This window comes from Chrysochloris asiatica, unplaced genomic scaffold, assembly GCF_000296735.1.
Source record: "Chrysochloris asiatica unplaced genomic scaffold, ChrAsi1.0 scaffold00131, whole genome shotgun sequence".
Taxonomy (NCBI): domain Eukaryota; kingdom Metazoa; phylum Chordata; class Mammalia; order Afrosoricida; family Chrysochloridae; genus Chrysochloris; species Chrysochloris asiatica.
This window is the reverse complement of record NW_006408649.1, coordinates 9,740,439-9,750,147: the sequence shown is the minus strand read 5'-3', so window position 1 is coordinate 9,750,147 and position 9,709 is coordinate 9,740,439.

Genomic DNA, 9,709 nt, shown 5'->3' with positions numbered 1-9,709 from the left:
TTGCTGGAGACTGTAAATCTTTATGGGAGCAGACAGCCTCATTTTTCTCCTTAGGAGTGACTTGTGGGATTAAACCACTGACCTCTGGTTAAAAGCAGAACGTTGAACCAGTGACCTTTGGTTAAGAGCGCCACCTGGGTTTCTTCTCTACAGTGGTGGTGTGCCGTTAGGTGGATTCCAACTCATAGTGACCCTGTATAGAGTTTCTGAGGCTGTAAATCTTTACAGGAGCAGAAATTGTCATCTTTCTCCCAAGGAGTGGCTGGCAGATTAGAACTGCTGACTTTGGAATGAGAAACACGAGGAAAGAAGTTAAAACAAAAGAATCAAGAAAGGATGAAAATCAAGGGTAGAGAAAGAGAAAAAGAAGAAAAGATAAACAAAAACAATGAAACGATTAAAGGAAGTTAGCAGCTTAATTTGTAATCCACTATGCTACCAAGGCTTCACTGGGTAAAGATAAAAATAAAGCTTCCAGCCAAGAAGAAGTACACGTGAGAATAGCAGGTGGGAGCAAGTGGCATTTCAAGGAGTGTGCGTGTATGGGGTGGGAGGAGAGGGTTGGAAGCAGGAGAAAATGGAATGAAGTTTGAGAGGGGAGGGGAGGGGAGGTAAACATCTTTCTGATATTCTTTGGCTTTGCATGTAGTGTTAAGGGTTAAGAATTAGAGAGGGCAGCTAGACTATAAACAACCACAGGCCCACACCTCTGAGAACTCTACTATGTTTGTCTGCCCCTGATGTTTTGGGGTTACTCTTGGGAGGCAGTGGTCAATCTATTCTCTATAGAGTGTGCCTCTGCCCCCATCTGGTCCCAGCAACCACTTGGGTCTGAGTCTTCTTTAGGTCCCCACTCTGCTATTCACTGGGTGGCCAGAAAGGGGAGCCAGAGAGGTAAGCAGCCAACTCTCCGCAGGACCTGAACTGGCCAGGGAGGGGCCACTGTGTACTTCAGGTGGTGGTGGTGGCTCCTGAGGCTTCTCTGGGAAGGAGGTTGGCTTCGCCAGGAGCAGGATCTGAATGGATCCCAGTTTTCCACAGGCAGTCCAGACTGGAAGTATCAACTTCACTTTGCCAGCCTACTGAATCAGAACCTCAGGAATATGGAACAGCAAGCAGTCTATATTTTAATAAATCTACCAGGGGATTCTGAAGCTGTATGGCGCTGGGGATCAGTTTCTCCCAAATCTCAGTGGCCTCAGTTGCCAATTTGGCATAAGATTACAGTTAAACCTGCAAAAAGTCAAAACCTGCATAAGGCAGAAACCAGTCAGAGAAGGAAAACTCAAATATTTGCTACTAGAAACTTATTAGCAGTCCAATGCTTATCCAACAGCACCTTATCCAACAGGACTCCCATAGAAAAGTGGTGAGATCCAGAAAAACAGGCAGTCCTGTTGAATTCTGGCCCTCATAAGTTTCACTGTACTGTCCCTTAAGAGCAGATGTGAGCATTCAATGAAACCTGCAGAGTAGTCCCTCCTCTTAGGCCCTTGGTTTAGTTTGAGTATGAGAGCCCCCATTCTTGGAAGCAATTGGCCACGAGTCACTAAGTGTGCAGTTTGGGTGTAAGTAGTTTTATTTTAGGGAGAGAAGGGTGGAGAGAGTATGGAAGGTGAAAGCCCAAGTAGGGATTGGAGTCCTAACCAGTCAGCCAGGATAGCAGACAGGCTTTGGAAAGGACACATGGCCATGGTGCAGGAAGGTTGGGCCCCTTCCTTTGGCTTCTTCAAAAGTTTCCCAACTCTAGCTCTAGATTTCTGTTGTTACCTTCCGTTTTATTGTGTCCCTGGAAGGGTGACATTCTTTTCTTTGAGTCCGCTTGCCCATTTCTCTTTGCCCCCACCTAGGCAGAACATCTAAAGATGTTGTTTGTAGTCACAGCTGCCTTCTGCCTTTTCATTCCTCAGTCCTTGCTATCTGGTTTCCTCCCCCAACCTCTCCACAGACACCCTATCTGCAAGACACCAAGGCCTTTGTTTTCTTTTCCTTAAATGGAGTCCTGGTGTGGCACTGTAGGATAAGCCCGGACTGCAAGGTCGGCAGTTCAAAGTTATCAGCCGCTCCTCGGAAACCCTATCAAGGGTCACTATGAGTTGGAATTGACTCAACAGCACTTAACAATAACGACGCTTGAATAATGCTAACCGTGGGCCAACCACTATTCTTAGTGCTTTTCTCATCTGGATTCATTTGCTCTTTATTATATGAGGACAGGCACAAAGGGTTAAGTGATTTGCCCAACCAGCATCACTAAGCCGGTAGGAGAAGAACGTGTGGCGCTGTGGGTTAATGCGCCAGACTGCAAATCCACTTGAACTGCAAGATTGGTGGTTCAAACTCACCAGTCGCTCCTCGGAAACCCTATACAGGGTCGCTATGGGTTGGAACCGCTATGGGTCAGAACCGACTTGACAGCATCTAACAACACTTGCTCTTAACTCTTGTATGTACTGCCCCCTTGTGACTAAATCCAATGGCCGTTCTTCAGTTCTCACCCACTGCTACTTTATTTCAGAGCCCACACTGACCTGCTTCTTTTGTACCTGTCTCTTTTTACCATAGTTTTCCCTCTCTGCTTCTTCAGGGTGCTGCTTTTTCACTAGAGCCTCTTCACACCCTCCCATTCCCATCCCTCTGACTTTAATGATCACTTAAGGAGCTCTGGTAGCGCAGTAGTTACGAATCGGGCTGCGAACCTCAAGGTCAGCAGTTCGCTACTATCAGTGGTTCCGCGGGAGAAAGATGAGGCTTTCTGCTCCCATGAAGATTTACAGCCTCGAAAACCGTATGCGGGGTGGGAATCGACTTGACAGCATTTAACAACAACAGAAGTATATCGTCTCAACTCTATCCTCAGTGCGGGTTTTGTGTTCCAGACCTGATATTTAATAGCCCACCAGGATCTCCATTTAAATATCCCTCAAGCACTGCTCAAAACTGAACTTCAGATCTGCTCATTCTTCCCCAACGTACTCATCACCTGGGTTATGTAGCTCAGTGAATGTGCTCCCCAACTCTCTAATTATACCACTTGCTATCAATTTGACCTCAATTCATGACAACCCTGAGTCCTGATGTGGCACAGCAGGATAATACACTGGCTCTCAAGATCAGTTTGAACCTCAAGGTCAGCGGTTCAAGCTCGCCAGCTGCTCCTCAGAAGCCCTATACAATGCTGCTATTGGTGGCACTTAAGAACAACATGACAACCCCATGCATGTCAGAAGTGAATTCTGTGCTTCAAAGGATTTTCTTTCTTTTAAAAACATTTTATTGTGCATTAGGTGAAAGTTTACAAGCAAATTTGCTTTCCAATCAGTAACTCATACACAAATTGTTCTGTGATGCTGGTGCAATCCCCACAAGGTGTCAGCATTCCCTCTGTTTCCGTTCCTTTTCCTGACCTTCCCTGTCTTCTCATCTTTGGTCCTGGGAAAGTGTTGTCCTGTTAGTCTCATAGAGCTGATTGTTGTGAGGAGCGCATTCTTCCTGTTGTTTGTGTCCTGGTCCCATCTATTATTTAGCTGGAAGATCGCTACTAGGAGTGTCCTTAGTTTAACATTAGGGTTTCTCAGGACAATAGACTTGAGTGTTCCTTTAGTCTCTTTCTGACCAGTGTCCTCTCGCTCTTTTTTTACTTGGGGTTTTGTTCTAGATTTTTTTTTTTAACCTATTCTAGCCAGGACTTTCTATTGTGGTCCTGGTTAGGGTGGTCAGTAGTGGTACCATAGCTGGGCACCATTTAGTTCTTCTAGTCTCAGGTTAGAGTAGGTGGTGGTTCAGGTGGACCATTAATCCTTTGGACAAATTGCTCCTCTGAGTTTTTGTTTTTCTTCATTCTCCTTTGCTGTAGGCTGGAAGAGAACAATAGTTGCCTTGTAGATTGCTGCTCCCAAGCTTTAAAGATCTCAGACGCTACTCACCAGACTAAGATGTAGAACATTATCTTTATGAACTGTGCTTTGCCAATTGATTTCCTCCAAGGTTCCGTTTTCAGTGGCTGATTTTCAGAATTCAATTCCCAGTTCTTTCTTACATGGCATCTCTGGGTGGACTGACACCTCCCACTTTGTGGTTAGCTGCTGAGCACATTATCCATTTGCATCACCCATGGACTCCGTTCGCAAGTTGTCTTGCCCTCAAGTTCATTCTGAGTCATAGCTACACTTTAGGACAGAGAACTGCCCCACAGGGTTTTCAAGTCTTTATGCATGCAGACTGCCACATCTTTCTCCTGTGGAACAGCAGACTTTTTGGTTAGCAGCCAAACACTTAACCACCACACCACCAAAGCTTAAGTTAAACCCAAACCAGATCCATTCTTATCTATTCAATTCCGACTCATAGTGAGTCTATAGGACAGGGTAGAACTGCCCCACAGAGTTTGCAAAGCTGTCATCTTTACAAGAGCAGACTGCTGCTTCTTTCCTCCCTCAGAAAAGCTGGTAGGTTTGAATCACTGATTTTGGGATTAGCAGTTGATTTGCCAGGGCTCCTCTGGGCAGAAGCTGTTGTTATTAAGTGCCATTAAGTTGATTTTGACTCATAGCAACCCTTTGTAGGATTTCCAAAAAGCTGCTGGTGAATTCAAACCATCCACCTTGCGGTTCAAACCGACCTTGTGCTCCCATAGCACCACACCAGGGTTCCTAAGCTTAAGTTGTTATTATTATGTGCCATGGAGTTGGTTCGACACATAGTGACCTGATCTAGGGTTTCAGAGGCTATAAATATCTATGGGGGCAGAAAGCCTCATCTTTCCCCTGTAGAGCAACTGGTAGATTTGAACTGTTGACCTTGCAGTTAGCAACTCAGCTTATACTTCACTATGCTACCAGATCTCTTTGGGTTTAAGTTACTAGGCCAGAATTCTCCAGGGCCCTCTGGCCTCTGCTATTCAGTGTGTGACCAGGAGAGGGAACCTTTAACTCTCTCTTCTCCCTTGCTCCACACCCAAGTCTTGTGGATTCTACTTCCCTTCTCTCCAATCCAAGCATTTCCCTTGTTGCTGCCGCCACGGTTCTGGTGCAAATGACAACAACATCTCACCTGGGCTAAGGCCCCATTCAAGATTAGTTTCCCCTTTCCCATTTTTTGCCTTTTTTCAATCCATTGTGCACTTAGCATCCAGAAAGATCTTTTAATAGAGCAATCAGACAATGCCATACTGTTGCTAAAAGCCCCACCAATGTTTCCTTGCTCTCAGATTGAACTCCATGCTCCTCATTGTATCTCATTGAGCGCTGCATGAGCCTGGTACCTGATGTGGTTCACCTTGCCAATTCTTGCCTTGAATCTGGCATGCTAAATGTACCAAACAAATGTATGTTAGATATTCAAACACATAGTACTTGCCTGTTTCCCAACCTTTGGGCAGGCTGTTTGTTTCCTTTGCTTGGATGTTCAAAATGCAAAGTCAAACTGATGGCCATTGAGTTCATTCCAACTCAGCAATCCCATGTGTGTCAGACTAGAAATCCTCTAGAGGGTTTTCAAGGCTGCGACCTTTCAGAAGCAGATCACCAGGACTTTTGTAACGAGGTACTTCTGGAACTTTAACCATAGCCCTTTCCATTAAGCACAACTGAATGCTTAGCTATTTGTGCCACCCAGCGCTTTTACCCCCTTTCTAATTTCTCCTGACCCTTGTTGTTGTTGTTGTTAAGTGCCATCAAGTCAGTTCTGACTCATAGCAACCCTATATAGGGTTTCTGAGGAGCAGCTGGGAGCTTGAACCGCCAACCTTGCAGTGCAAATTGACCTTGTATTCCAGTGCACTAACCCACAGTGCCACCCCAGGGCTCCTGACCTTTAGATGTCCCTCTTTCGAGGAAGGCTTCCCAGACCCAGTGAGGCTAGAGTAAGCGTCCCTCTCTGGGTTCCTGCAGAACCTGCTCAGAGCTTGCATCACAGGAGTCACAATGGTCTGTTTACTGCTCTGATGCCTCCACAGGCAGGGGCAGGAGCTACTGCCTCTCTGTTCTTCCAGCCAGCTAACCTGTTAGCCTGCAGTTGCTAACCAAATAGTATACTCATCTTGCCGGTCATTGCTTAGTTACAGTTGCAGAGGCTTTCTGGGACCTATCCTGGGACCTGAGGGGATATGTTGGAATTTCAGGCTGTCACATAACAATTTTGAGGATGGTAGTGTTTTCATCCTGCTGCATAAGATTTGGTGCTGACTTGGGTGTGGAGGAAGGAAGAAGAAAAAGTTGAAGGTTCCCTCTTCTGGCTGCACACTGAACAGCAGAGGCCAGAGTTGCTTGGAAAATTCTAGTGTGGTGCTGTGGTAAGCACTGGTCGGTGGTTCAAACCTACCAGCCATTCCTTGACAAACCTATGGAGGGCCACGGTAAGTTGGAATCGACTTGATGGCACTTAACAATAACTTGAGCCCAGTGGAGCCCTGCTGGCACAGTGGTTAAAAATCAGTGATTTGAACTCACCAGTTGTTCCGCTGGAGGAGAGATGTGGCAATCTGATCTGGTGAAGTCACTGTGAGTAGGAACTGATCCGCAATACCTAACAGTAACAACAACAGGGCAGGAAGCTGGACTGAAGGCGGAATCCTCAGAGGACAGCAGTTCTTCCTTCCACAGGTGCTCCTAGCTCTGGTCCTGTCCTGGGTTCAGTTCTGGGGACTTGGAGATGTGAGATGGCAGCCAGCCTGCACTGTTCCCTTGGTGTCCTTCCAAGGTCAGAGATGAGGTCTCAGATTTACTTGCTAATATGCAATTTATTTCTTTTTCAGTTCTCTTTGGAACCTGTGCTTGTCCAGATGTTCCCATGATGAGTTTTATGAAACTGCTGGCAGAGTAGCACTTGGCATCCCTTGGTTCTGGAGGTTTCGAGGGCCTTGAGGCTGGAGCTTCAGATGTAGGCAGTTGCCCACTTTCTCATTACGGCAGCTTTGGAACACAGCAGCTTCCTTAGCCCCCAACATGTGGGTGGCCTTATGATCCTGTCCCTTCAGTGACCCCAACAAACTGTTCTGTTGTGTAGGTAGGATTTCTATTTTGAATAGTCAAGCAGTTGAGAAACTGTAGGGTTTCTACTGTCTTTTTAATGGAAAGTTTCCTGAATGAGTGTGTCTTTGTTTCTGAGGAGTCCAAGGAGAGGGATCATGTCAGCATGTAGAGTGGGATCACCTAGGAGCTAGTCCTATGTTATTGTGCACTCTCTCATTCCCTCATCCTCTCCATCAGCAGTGAATACCAGCAGGGAATACCAACAGATCAGATGTCCCTGCGCTCCAGTGCAGGCAGAGGCAGGAGAGCAACACAATCTTGTGAGGGTGTCATGGCAGCTTGTGCAAAGGGCAGTGTGAGTACAGGGCCAGGACCTCCAGGGCTGCCTGGGAAATCAGGGAAGACATCACATATGCCTATCCCTTGAAATGTGATGTACAGGCAGAAGTCTGCAAGAGAGAAAAAAATTGAGGGTGGTGGGGAGAGGGAGGGAGAAATGGAATTGCAAGCAGGGAAGATGCAAAGGCATGAAGGTGTGAAAGAGCCTGGTAGAGGTTTATAGAAGCTGGTGGTTCTGTGAGGTTGGAGGTTGCTGTAGGGTTGGCGATGGTTGGACAGGGGCCAGGACCGGCAGGACTTACTGTGCTGTGCTAAACTCGATCCTGAAACTGTCACAGACTTTTCACTGGGGAGTGACATGACCTGATTTGCATTTCAGACAGGTCAGAAGGTGAGATGGATTAGAGATGAGTTTTTCAAACATCATTCATTCTACATAGAGACGTTGTGTCATGAAACAACAGTTACCCTTTACTGTGTTTAGGCCAGACTGATGCTTTCTACTCCACTCTATTACATTTATTTGTTTGTTTGTTGTTGTTTTTTTGAAATACTGTTTGCAGACCTCTGCATTGATCTCCTGTCTCCCTAAATACATTCGATCTGCAGTTTGGGCAAAACAGGACTGGAGAGAGAGATTGGGAGTGGGAAGTCTGCAGAGATTGCAGTCTGGGTGCAGCCAGCAGTGACGAGGACATGGGTTCTGGGGCAGGCACCCAGCCTCCTAACAATTTGGAGGGAAGGCTCTGTCCCAACCAGTCATTGTTCCCTCAGGGGCAGAGTCAGGAGGTCCAGCATATCCCCCTCAAGAGATGTGGGACAGCTCTCGGAACAACAAAAGGGCCCTGTTTTTGTGGGTCTTGTTTATGATCCAGAAACTATGGTTTCATAACTCAGACACATTGCGTGGTGTCTGAAAGTCATTTCATTAAATGTCACATGGAATCAAAATAGAAACTACATCTTTGGGACAAAGCCCATAGAGTCAGGAGCCAGGCATTCTGAATTGGAACCAGAATAGTCTCACAGAAAGCAGAATTGTCGCTCCACGGCTGCCCATGTTATGATGGCAGTCTCTGTCGGGGCTGTAGCCTCCTTTCTCTCAGACTCACATCTGAATTCCCTGATGTCCAGGTGCAGAGGTGGCAGGAAAGCCTGGAGCACAGCCTGCTTGTTGCAAAATCAGAGGCCGCTGAGGGGAAGATAGTAATACAAGTACACTGAGCCATGCTAAATATTTTACATATATCCTCAGCCACCAGGAGGGGGAACACATTTTATATATGAAGACATGGAGGCTCAGGGATAGCTAAGGTTACACAGCTAAGTGAGAGGCAGAGATGAGGTTTGAGCTCGAAACACAACTCCAAAGCTCATCTTTTAGGCTGCACTTTTTCCCATTTGCTTTTAGTTTTTGCAACTAGATGATCAAACATATAAGCCAATTAAATCAGCATGTCTAGGCTGGTGTTTTATAAAAAAGTGAATGCAGGACAACGAATAAGGAAGACTGTAGAAGAATTGATTCATTTGAATTATGGTGTTGGTGAAGAATATTGAAGGTACCATGGACTGCCAGAAGAACAAACAAATCTGTCTTGAAAGAAATATAGCCAGGATGCTCCTTGGAAATGAGGATGGCCAGACTTCATCTCACATACTTTGGACATGTTGAAGGGAGCTTGGCAAAGTAGAAGGTCAGTGCAAAAGAGGAAGACACCCAACAAAATGGATCGACACATTAGCAGCAATGATGGATTCAAACATGACAATTGTGAGGATGGCGCAGGACTGGGCAGTGTTTTGTTCTATTGCACGTAGGGTCATGATGAGTTGAAATCAACTAGACGGCCCCTAACCACCACCACCACAGTGATTCTAATGTGCAGTGGGGTTGAGAACAGTAGAGAAGGTATGTGAATGGCTCTTGTATCTGCCCTTCATTACAGCTTCTCTTCCTCCATCACTCATTCATTCATTCAGCCATTATACAGAAAGGACCCTCTTCTCAAAGCCTGTTCGGTTCAGAGCCTGCATTCCTGTGTGCCTGCTCCTCCACTCCTGCTTCCAGGTGGGCCAGGCTTGGAGGAGGGCAGGAGAGTTGGGAGCAGCTTATCTACCATCTGACCCTTATGAAAGGGAGAAAACCTTCCCAAATGAGGGTTGTATGTGAGGTACAAAGCACAAGGCGTGGGCTTTAGGCCACCAGAGGGGGCAGTGATGCCTTTGAGGGGTGTCTGAGGAGCCCAGAAAGGCTTAGGGAAGAAGTATGTATATGTGGGCAGGGAGGATGGTGCAGGGGGTGGACCCCAGGTTTTCTACCCACCTTGTCCATGAATAGAGGGAGAGTACATATAGTTGAAGTGAAGCAATGCTGCAATGTTTGTTTCCATTGACTT